Here is an 11294-nt window from a genome sequence, read left to right on the forward strand (position 1 = left end):
AAGGCGTGCACCATCCCAGCCTGGCAAGATAAATATTGTTACAAGACACACATGCTTTCACTTTCTAGGCTTATTCCTTGATGTTCCTGTATATCCTTTCTTACACTTGTAAGTTCATGGCCACCTGGCTTGTGATTTCCTGAGTCTAGTGGCAAATGAACCCAGAAGAACAAAACTTATGTATGTGCTGGGAAGATTTCTTCCTGTTTGTCTTTAAGATCTTGTAAAGGAGGCTGGAAAGACGGCTCATCAGGTAAGAGTACTTCCTGCTCTTCCAGATGAATCCAGATGAGTTGGGTTCCAACAACCTATATTGGGCAGCTCACTACTGCTTTGAACTCTAGCTCCTGGAGAGATCTGATGCCCTCTTCTGGTCTCTTCAGCACGCATGCACACAGACAGACAGACAGACAGACAGACACACACACACACACACACACACACAGCTTACATTTGCATGAACATATATATACACATAAACTTTTTTAAAAATCACCTTCTTCTCCTGAGTCACCTGCTCATGGGAAATTCTCATAAGGCTGTGGCTAGGAGTTGAGGGAACGTCGGTGACATGAAAGTAAAACAGCTTGGAGTTGTACCTTTCAGTGCTCCTCAGGGACGTGTCTTTTCTTTTATACACTGGCTCTTGGGAAAGGGAGTAGTCACTTCATGGCTAAGTGGAACACATACTCAATTTGGGATAAACTGCACAGTTGTGTGAACGCCAGACTTTCAAGCTATGTTAGGATCCAGAAAAAGAGCAGTCTGCAAGCAAAGAGAGCAAGGCTTCATCCCCCAAATGCATCCAGACATTTCTTTTGAGACCTGCAGTAGGTGCTGTACTACCTCTCCACACATGACTGTATGTGGGATGTGGGGTATGCTAAGTAATGGGGTCCAGTTAGAGTCCTTGTGCTGTGCTCCTGCTGAGCGCCCTCTGAGCGACACTGTGGAACACTGGGAGGCCTCGATCACTCTGAAGATGGAACACATCAGCACACAGAGATGGGATTATTATTTTTTTTTTAAAAAAAAAAGATTTATGGGGGCTGGAGAGATGGCTCAGCAGATAAGAGTACTGACTGCTCTTGCAGTGGTCCTGAGTTCAATTCCCAGCAACCACATGTTGGCTCACAACCATCTGTAATGAGATCTGATGCCCTCTTCTGGTGTGTCTGAAGACAGCTACACTGCCCTCATATAAATGAGATAAATAAATCTTTAAAAAAAAAAAAAAAAAAAAAAGATTTATTTTCTGTATGAGTACACTGTCGCTTTCTTCACACATACCAAAAGAAGACATCAGATCCCATTACAGATGGTTGTGAGCCACCATGTGGTTGCTGGGAATTGAACTCAGGACCTCTGGTGCTCTTAACTGCTGAGCCATCTCTCCAGCCTGAGATGGGACCCTTTTTAAATGCTTGCGTTAGTTAGTTAGTGGATGGGTATTTTGTCTGCATAGATGCCTATGCTCTGCATGTGTGCCTGACACCAGTGAAGACAACGGAGAGCATTGACTCCTCTGCATCTGGAGTCGCAAGTTTGGTTTGGTTTTTTTTGGTTTGGTTTTTCGAGACAGGGTTTCCCTGTGTAGCCCTGACTGTCTCTATAGACTGTGTAGCCCTGACTCACTCTATAGACCAGGCTAGCCTCAAACTTTTGAACTCAGCGATCCGCCTGCCTCTGCCTCCCAAGTGCTGGGATTAAAGGCATGCGCCACCACCGCCCGGCTATGGAGTCACAGTTATAAGCCACTGTGTGGATGGTTAGAATTGAATTTGGGCCATCTGAGAGAGGAGCCAGTGCTCTTAACTAATGTACAATCTAGCCAGCCCCAAGATATGGTCTTCATAAATCCAAAGAGACAGTCAGGTGGTGGTGGCTCATGCCTTGAATCCTAGCACTTGGGAGGCAGAGTCAGGCAGCTCTTTGAGTTCAAGGCCAGCTTGGTCTACAAAGCAAGTTCTAGGACACCCAGGTATACACAGATAAAACCCATATGTGAGTTTGGAGGGGCTGGGGGTGTTGAAAATAGCCAGATGGCCCAACAGGGAAAGGCACTTGATCTAAAACCTGTCGATCTGAGTTTAATCCCTAGGAGCCACCTGGATGAACAGAAGAACTGACTATTGTGACTGGACCAGTCATGGTGCATACTGATATGTTTATAAAAAGATAAAGAGATAAGGAGAGTCTGGTCCGTGGGTGTGTGGAGAGGTATGGTGGAAGGGGATGTCTCAGCAGGCCCATGCCAAGGCATCTCTTCCCCCTGCGGGACCAGCCACACACCGGTATAGCATAGAATAGAGTTTATTCATGGCATGGGGAGGGGAACCAGGAGGGTAGGAGAGAGAGAGAGAGAGAGAGAGAGAGAGAGAGAGAGAGAGAGAGAGAGAGAGAGAGAAGAGAAGAGGAGACCTGCCATGACCACGTGGAGAGAGAGGGAAGAGATGAGGGAGGGGCGAGGGGACAGAGAGAAGCTAGAGGCAAGAGTCCAAGAGAGGAGGAGGGCAAGCAGCCCCTTTTATAGTGGGCCAGGCCTACCTGGCTGTTGCCAGGTAACTGTGGAGGTGGAGTTTAGACAGAATACTAACACATACTTTCAATACCAGCACTGGGGAGGCAGAGGCAGGCATCTCTGCTCTACAGAGGGAGTTCCAGGACAACCAGGACTACACAGAGAAAAACAGTCTCAAAAAAAAGCAAAAACCAGGGGCTGGAGAGATGGCTCAGCAGTTAAGAGGACCAGCTGCTTTTCCAGAGGACCTGAGTTCAATTCTCAGCAACCACATGGAATTCATCTATAATGAATCCTGTGCCCTCTTCTGGACATGTAGATAGAGTACTCATACATAGATAAACAGATCTTTAGGAAAATTTAAAAACAAAACAAAAGAGAAAAACTGAAATGTTGTGACATCTAATGCCTTTAATCTCAGTACTGCTAAGATAAAGGCAGGCAGAAGTCCAGGCCAGCCTGGTCTACATAGAGAGTTCCAGAGCTGCATAACAAGACCCTGTCTTTCTTTCTTTTCTTTTTTTTTTTTTTTTTTTTGGTTTTTCGAGACAGGGTTTCTCTGTGTAGCCCTGGCTGTCCTGGAACTCACTCTGTAGACCGGGCTGGCCTTGTACTCAGAAATCTGCCTGCCTCTGCCTCCCAAGTGCAGGGATTAAAGGCATGCACCACCACCACCACCTAGCTCATGGAACCATTGTTTTTAATTTTTATTTATTTATTATATGTAAGTATTCTGTAGCTGACTTCAGACACCCACGAGAGGGTATCGGATCCCATTACAGATGGTTGTGAGCCACCATGTGGTTGCTGGGATTTGAACTCATGACCTCTGGAGGAACAGTCAGTGCTCTTAACCACTGAGCCATCTCTCCAGCCCTCATGGAACCATTTTTAAAGATTTAGCTTTTATTATTATTTTTAATTATGTGTATGTATTTACATATGGGTATGTTCATATGAATGCTGGTGCCCTAGGAGGCCAGAGGCATCAGATCCTCCTGGGACTGAAAAGAGACAGTTACCAGCCACCCAACTTGGGTGCTCAGTGTTGGGCTAAGTCCCTGTCAGAGCAGCATATACTCTTTTTTTTTTTTTTTTTTTTTTTTTTTTTGGTTTTTCGAGACAGGGTTTCTCTGTGTAGCTCTGACTGTCCTGGAACTCACTCTGTAGACCAGGCTAGCCTCGAACTCTCGAACTCAGAAATCCACCTGCCTCTGCCTCCCAAGTGCTGGGATTAAAGGCGTGCGCCACCACCGCCCGGCGCATATACTCTTGTTAACCACTGAGGCATCTCAGTTCTGAGTAGGACCATTACAGTGGAGAATGCTGGAGGCGAGGGAGAATACCTCAAGTGGACCCACAGAAAGGGGAAGTGGCGGGGGGTGGGGGGGCAGGGGGGGAATGGGTGGTAGAGTGCTTGCCCAGCGTCAAAACAAATGCAGAGACTAAGAAGAGAAAGAAGACTCCGGATGCAGCTCAGTTGGTAAAGAGCCGCCCAGCATGCATACAGCTGTGGATTCTGTCCCAGCGACACCTGAGTCAGGCACACACCTGTAATCCCAGCTCTGAGAGGTGGAGGCAGAAGGATCAGGAAGTTCAAAGCCACTTTCAGTTACACAGGAAGTTTGAGGCTAGTCTGGATTACAGGAGACTATCTCAAAAAGACAAAAACAAAATTTACAAGCCCCCAATCCTTCACTTCCTTCAGTGTTTTGGGCCACTGACCTGGGCTTCCTTTATGGACTCCTTTGCTTCTGCCTGTTGTTGCCTCCACTGGCAGCATCCTCTGGCCTCTGGCCTGTTTCTAGATCTCTGGGTCCCCTTGTCCACTCTCAGGACTGCTTCAGTCACCACATAACATGCTCACATTTCCTGAACCAGCATCTCACCGCACCCCATGCTCCTCCAAGTCTGATTTGTTTTCTTAGTTCTCTGTCAAGGGGATAAAAAAAGGTTCCCTGCTTCAAATCACCACACCCAGCTCTCTTAGTCGCCTGAGCAATCTGCTAGTGCCTGTCTACGTGGGGAATATAGTTTTGGCTTCATCTGAGAACACAGAACCCCACTCGAACATCTACAAATTGCAAAGTACCGGGCATGGTGTGTGATACAGTGACTCCTTCATCTTAGTTTTGCTAAGGACTTTCTCAGTTGAGTGACAGGTCCAGAGTTTCAGGACACTGCTCAGTTCCTAGTGAACCAAGCAGATGGGAGGCTTTGCAAGAGTAAAGGTTTCTGAGTGACCTTGAGCATCAAGGGCAGATGTGTGTGTGTGTGTGTGTGTGTGTGTGTGCAGCTTTTTACTTGGATGCCCGAATCAATCTGAGGTCCTATCTCTGTGTTAACTTTGCCCACCAAGCTATCTGCCCAATCACAAACACAGACATTTGACAAATATTTGGAAGCTCTCAAGGCCTTTGCAGAAGAGTGTATGAACAGGTGGGGGCAGTGAAGCAGTGAAATTTGGGTACAAGGTTAACGTGACCTCATTTAAACCCACGGGCTGGAGAGGCCCAGGGTCTCTTGTGGTTTATTTACATAGCCAAGATTGCAGCAGACACCTAATTTTGCCTAATACTTTGTATAATATGTCTACCAAACACCTTTATTATCTAATAGTTGCCTAGAATTCCAAGATTTTTGCCAGACATGGTGACTTATGTGTGTAATCAGAACTCTAGACGCTGAGCAGAAAAGTCATTGCAAGTTTAAGGCTGTCCTGGGCTGTGCAAGAATTTGAGGACAGCCTGGGTGTGCTGGCTAGTTTATCGTCAATTTGACACAAAGTGGAATCATCAGAGAGGAGGGAACATGAGTGGAGAAAATGCCTCCGGAAGAGTGGGTTGTAGGCAAGCCTGTAGGGCATTTTAACTAGTGATCAATGTGGGAGGGGCCAGCCCATTGTGGGTGGAGCCACCCCTGGGCTAGTGGCCCCAGGTTCTAACAGAAAGCAGACTGAGCATGCTGGTAAGCAATATTCATCTTTGGCCTCTGCGTCAGCTCCTGCCTCCAGGTTCCAGTCAGGTTTGTGTTCCTGCCTTGGCTTCCTTCATGGGGCTGTGATTTAGGATACGTGAGCCAAAGAAACTCTTCATCCCCCAAGTTACTTTGGTCTTGTGTTTCATCTTAGCAACAGAAGTATTAAGACACTGTGTTCAGAAGAAGAACCTATCTCCTATCTCACAAAATACTTTGGCTAGGATGTTTATCTTTTTTTGTTTTTTTCCAGACCAGCCTCTGCTTCCTGAGTGCTCGGATTAAAGGCATGCCCTGCCACCACCCAGCTCTTTTTGTCTTTCTTCCGTGTTGGGGCTTGAGTACTGAACCTTGCCCATACTTCACCAGTGAAGCATGGTAGGTAATCCCAGCACTGGGGAGGGGGAGGCTACAGCAAGAGTTCTAGGCCAGTTTAGACCACAAAGGAAGCCCTTAATTCAAAAGCAAACCAAGTAGCTAGGACCCCTGAGCCATGTCTCCAGCCCCAGTGCATGCCTCTTGACTTCATTTTTCTCCTGTGGAAAGTAGAAAACGGGTCTGGTTTGAGGAGTGAATAAATGAGAGCAGAGAAGGAAGCCGGAAGGACCCTGGAAACCTAGTAACCATCTACCAAGGTTAGTGGACACTTAGTAACAATGACTACAATGTTTGTTTTTTGTCTGTTTGTTTTTGTAGACCTCAGAAAACCATGGGAGGCAACAAGGACTGGACTCATTCCCACAGCCGCTCCAGAATGACATGATTTCTTAGCTCTCTGACAGGGTTCTTTCAGTTAAGAAGTAAAAAAATAAGCCAGGCAGTGGTGGCACACACTTTTAATCTCAACACTTGGGGAGCAGAGGCAGGAGGGTGATCTAATACAGTGTGAGTTCCAGGACAGCCAGGGCTACACAGTGAAAACTTGTCTCAAAAATAAATAAATAAATAAATAAATAAATATTTTTTAAAAGCAAGCCAAAAAAAAAAATACCTCCCCAAACCCAACAAAACAAAAAAGAAGTAAAAATAAAAAATAGAATTTAAGGGCTACAGAGCTGGTTCTCAGGTTAACTAATGGTATACAATATTACCGCTCGTGCAGAGGACCTGCATTCTGTTCCCAGAACCTAGAATAGGTGGATTACAAATATAACTCCAGTCCTAACACTTGCACATACCTATACACATATACGCACACATAACTTAAAACAAATCTTTTTTTTTTTTTTCGAGACAGGGTTTCTCTGTATAGTCCTGGCTGTCCTAGAACTCACTCTGTAGACCAGGCTGGCCTCGAACTCAGAAATCCGCCTGCCTCTCCCGCAACAAATCTTAAACCAGGCATGCTAGTACATGTCTTTAATCCCGGAATTCGGGAGGCAGAGGCAGGAGAATCTCTATGAGTTTAAAGCCAACCCGGTCTACATAGTGAGTTCCGGGACAGCTGGGGCTAATTAGAAGAGACTTTGTCTCAAAACATGAAAACAAAATTTTTTTAATTTATTTATTTTATGTGAGTATACTGTGACTATCTTTAGACACACCAGAAGAGGGCATCAGATCCCATTACAAATGGTTATGAGCCACCATGTGGTGGTTGCTGGGAATTGAACTCAGAACCTCTGAAAAAGCAGTCAGTGCTCTTTTTTTTGTTTGTTTTGTTTTGTTTTGTTCTGTTTTTTCGAGACAGGGTTTCTCTGTGTAGCCCAGGCTGTCCTGGAACTCACTCTGTAGACCAGGCTGGCCTCGAACTCAGAAATCCGCCTGTCTCTGCCTCCCAAGTGTTGGGATTAAAGGCGTTCACCACTACCGCCTGGCGCAGTCAGTGCTCTGAACCACCAAGCCATCTCTCAATCCCAAAATACATCTTGTTAAAAAAAAGAATTTATTGAGGCTGGAAAGATGGCCCAGAGTTTAAGAATTCTTGTTGTTCTTCCAGAGGACTATGGCTTGGGTTCACTATCATTTATAACTCCAGTTCTCAGGAATCTAACATCTGCTGGGCAGTGGTGGCGCACACCTCTAATCCCAGCACTTGGGAGGCAGAGGCAGGTGGATTTTTGAGTTCGAGGCCAGCCTGGTCTACAGAGTGAGTTTCAGGACAGCCAGGGCCACATAGAGAAACCCTGTCTCGAAAAACAAACAAACAAACAAAAAAGAAAGAAAGAAAGAAAGAAAGAAAGAAAGAAAGAAAGAAAGAAAGAAAGACAGGAGAGGAGACTGAGAGAGGGCTCAGCCGTTAAGAGCACTGGCTGTTCTTCCAGAGGACCTAGCTTCAATTCTCAGCACCCACATAGCAGCTCTCAATGGTCTAGGCCATCTGACATCATCTTCTGGTAGCTCAAGAGGTGCACAGACATGCATTCAGGCAAAATGCCATATGCACACAATGAAAGTAATAAATAAATAAAAAGAAAAGAAAAAAGCAAAACCAGAGACAGGGAAGGGTCGGGGAGACTGAGAACTGACAGGCAGTGAGTCCCAGCTTGCCTTTCGTGTTGGTGAGGATGTTCCCTTGATGTTGCACCACCTCATCAATGTACTAAACGCCCACTGAGTTATATCCCCATCTACACCAGTGAATTCTGGTCTGGGAGTGTGGCTCAGTGGTAGCATGAGGGCTCCGTGGTAGCATGAGAAGGATCTTGTTCAATCGCAGCACTGCAAATGTGTAAGTGAACGTTGTGGTATTCCAATTATAAGCAAATAAAGAATAATGACAAAACTAAATGCGGGCTATGGAGATGCCTTAGTTGGTGCATTGGCTTCTTTCTGTTGCTACGATAAAAACACTGGGACCGGAAGCAACTTGAGGAAGAACGTTACTTGGCTCAAGCTTCCAGAAGGAGAGTCTACATTCTCTAAAAGAACTGTGAACTGGATAGACCTTTTTGTTTGTTTGTTTTGTTTTTGTTTTTGTTTTTTTGAGACAGGGTTTCTGTATAGCCTTGGCTGTCCTGGAACTCACTCTGTAGACCAGGCTGGCCTCGAACTCAGAAATCCGCCTGCCTCTGCCTCCCAAGTGCTGGGATTAAAGGCGTGCGCCACCACTGCCTGGCGACCTTTATTCTTTATAAATTACTCAGCCTGTGGTCTTTAGTTATAGCAGCAGAAAACTGAAAAACACCATCCTTTCCTCGTGAGTCATCTTTCTTCCTAAGAATTTTTTCCCCTTCCCTTCTCCCTCTCACTCTGGCCCCGCTCACTCCAGCCCAAAGGTTATTTATTTATTTATTTATTTATTTATTTATTTAATGTAAGTACACTGTAGCTGTCTTCAGACACTCCATAAGAAGGCATTAGATCTCATTACAGGTGTTGTGAGCCACCATGTGGTTGTTGGGATTTGAACTCAGAACCTCTGGAAGAGCATTCAGTGCTCTTAACCCCTGAGCCATCTCACCAGTCCCCATCCCTAAGAATTTTTTAAGAGCTTTGAAAATATTTTTTGTTTGTTTGTTTTTCAAGACAGGTTTTTTTGAGACAGGGTTTCTCAGTGTAGCCCTGCCTGTCCTGGAACTCACTCTGTAGATCAGGCTGGCCTCAAACTCAGCGATCCACCTGCCTCACCTCCCAAGTATTAGGATTTAAGCTATGCATGTGCCGCCACCACCAACAGGCTAAAACAAACTCTCTTACACTTATTTATTGTATGTGTATGTGTGAGTGAGATTGTGTCACAGTGCACATGTGGAGGTCAGAAAATGACTTGTAGGAGTTGGTCCTCTCCTACCCATCCTGGTCCTAGGGACAAAATTCAAGTCATCAGACTTGCCAATAAATACCTGCTCAATAAATACCTGCTGAGCCATTTCTGCATCCTAAAAGCTGCCTCTGCCCTCCATAGCACTCTTTTTGGATAATGCAATCACAAAGTAAGAAATATCAGTTAGTAAAGTGTTTATCTTACAAGCATGAGGATCTTCCAACACCAGAACCTTCAATTAAAAACAGAGAGGCCAGGGCTGGCATGGAACTTGCTATGTAGCACAAGGTTGGCCTTGAACTCATGATATTCCTTCTGTCTCAGCCTTTTTTTTTTTTTTTTTTTTTTTTGGTTTTTTCAAGACAGGGTTTCTCTGTGTAGCCCTGGCTGTCCTGAAACTCACTCTGTAGACCAGGCTGGCCTCGAATTCAGAAATCCGCCTGCCTCTGCCTCCCAAGTGCTGGGATTAAAGGTGTGCGCCACCACCGCCCGGCCCAAGAGAAAGTTTTAATAAGTGTATGTATGTATGTGTGTGTGTATGTATGTGTGTGTATGTGTGTGTGCGTGTATATATGCATGTGTATGTACATGTGTATGTATGTGTGTGTGCATGTGTCTGTATGTATATGTATGTGTCTATACGTATAGATATGTATTATATATGGTAGTATATGTGCGTATCTATGAGGATGTATGTGTAGAGGTCAGAGATCCATGTCAGATTCCTTCCTCAATCTCTTTATCATGTTTACTTATTTATTTACTTATTTACATTTAAAGACAGGGTCAGCTGGGCATGGTGGCACATGCGTTTAATATCAGGAGTCTGGACACGAGGCAGGTTCATCTCTGTGAGTCTAAATAGTGAGTTCCAGAACACCCAGGCTTATGTGGAACAATCCTGTCTCAAACAAACAAACATAGTAAGACCTTGTCAAACTATGTGAGCCCTCATTGAGGCCCCAAACTAGCAATGTAGACCAGGCTAGCCTCAAACTCCCAGCCAGGGCTGCCTTTGGCTCCCGAGTGCTAGAATTAAAGGTGTATACCACCACACCTGCCTCCCACTTATTTTCAGAGATGAAGTCTCCTATTGAACCTGGACCTTGGTCTTTTGACTAGATTGGCTGCTTAGGTAGCCCCAGGGATCCTCCTGTCTCTGGCTCCCCAGCAGTCTGTGCTCAGCTTTTTATGTTGGTGCTGGGAATCAAACCCAGGTCCTCATGCTTTTGTGGCAAACACTTTACTGAATGAGCCATCACTCCAGCTGTGTGCTGTTTTTTCTTTTTCTTTTCTTTGAGACGAGAAAAGCTCAGTCCAAGCTGGCTTTAAACTTGCCGTGTTGCCAGCATGTGCCTTGAGCCTCTGATCTTCCTGCCGTTTGCTTCCTGGGTGCAGTCAGGACAGCTATGTGCAGCCACAGCCCACGTGTCTTCTTCTGACTAGGTTTCTATCATGCTGAGCAGCTCCTTTTGGCCTTCCTTGCTCCCTGGGCAGAACTGGCCAATAGAGTATGAAGCAGGCAGGCATTTTGAAAACTCCATTTCGTCTTCCTAATGGGTCATTCACAAGAAGCAATAGGGGAACAGGCTCTTTTTATTTCCTGCTTAACTAAAGCCATCTCGTATCATTTTGGGCATTTCATTATCACCCAACTTGTCCAAATGTCACTTTCTCAGCCAGGAAGCTGTAAAGCTAACATCTCAGGAAGCCAGGATTTTCTTAAGCAGTTATTGGCATTACTAATGTGAATACTTTAGGTGACCATAAAATGAATGCTTTATTTTAGGAGAGGGAAGGTAAGGAAGGAAGCGGGCCACGCATGTACCAGCTGCTGCTGGGGCACAGGATTCTCTTCCTTTTCTGAAACAAATAGGAAGCTGGGGGGCCAGGGGGGCTCAGAGACTTCCTTTGCTCTGAATGCCGTGTCTGTGACCCAAGACTGCAAACCAGAGATCTCATTTGCCCTGCTGTGTGTGTTCCACAACAGTCCCCCTCACACCACATACATAGCAGACACACTACACACAGGCACACATACACACAAACCACACATCACACACATACCACACCAGGTACACACTACACACA

Source organism: Grammomys surdaster, unplaced genomic scaffold (assembly GCF_004785775.1).
Source record: "Grammomys surdaster isolate TR1022 unplaced genomic scaffold, NIH_TR_1.0 371, whole genome shotgun sequence".
Lineage (NCBI taxonomy): Eukaryota > Metazoa > Chordata > Mammalia > Rodentia > Muridae > Grammomys > Grammomys surdaster.